Genomic DNA, 1,077 nt, shown 5'->3' on the forward strand with positions numbered 1-1,077 from the left:
AACAGCTTTCATATGGGAAAACAGCATTTTCCCAGGGTGATATCACCCTAAAACTGAAACTCTCCCAGTGACACAACCTTGAGTAAAATATAAAATAAAATTTGCAACAAATACAAACCTTCTTGAAGACCACAAGATGCTTCTCTGCTTGGGAGGCAGACACCTTCCCTGGTCTCTTCCGACCCAAGGCAGAGGGGGGAATCAGGTGTAGCAGCAGCAAAATCGATGAGAAGTCACTGTCCCAACCTGTGATAAGAGAAATTTGATGTTGAATTGACCATCAAAATCTAGTGATTATGTAATTTAAATTATGTGTACATCAGTAAGTGAAGCTCACACAATAACTGAATCCTACATAATGTGGAAAGTCATCCTTACTCATGTCATCATCCACTCCAGTGCCATCCTCAGGAGCATCAGCTGCCAGGAGAAGTTCTTCAAGGTCACTGGTGGTTGGAAGCTTTCTGCATTGTTGGATGATCTTTTTCTTGAACGTGGTTGTCCATTTCTCCAGAAACTTGCCAGACACATCATCTCCAAACATCAGGACAAAATCCTGCTCCACCTAGGATGTAGATAGTAAAAAACAAACATTTCCCAACCACATTAATTGTTTTCATTTTGACTTGTCACAAAAATAAAAAAAATTACGTAACTGTGAAATTATCAAAATCACCATTTAAATAATTACCAAGCCTTTGACATCTTTGAAACGTGGAAAGACGGAGAGTATGTTGTTTGACTGTTGGGGGTCGAGGACCATGTTGCGCCGGAAATCAAATGTGAGCTTCATCTTCTTCTTGATTGTGTCCTCATCGACTGAATGCTTCATCAGTGCGATGGCTTCCTTACACTCTTCCTCACTCAGGACAGTCTCTGGAACAAACTGGGTCTCCCGTCTAGCAGCTGGTCCTCCAAGCCCATGTTCACACGATGCTTCTTCGGAAGATGCTAGTCAAAATAAGAAAATCCTTCAACTTAAAAAAAGAACAGCAACAATAAAACCTCCTCTGGCCCCCAAAAATGCAACACCACACCCCTAGTTGCATTTCTTCTTCAAGTGTTATTATTGGTTTA

This window comes from Poecilia formosa, unplaced genomic scaffold (assembly GCF_000485575.1).
Source record: "Poecilia formosa unplaced genomic scaffold, Poecilia_formosa-5.1.2 Scaffold343, whole genome shotgun sequence".
Lineage (NCBI taxonomy): Eukaryota > Metazoa > Chordata > Actinopteri > Cyprinodontiformes > Poeciliidae > Poecilia > Poecilia formosa.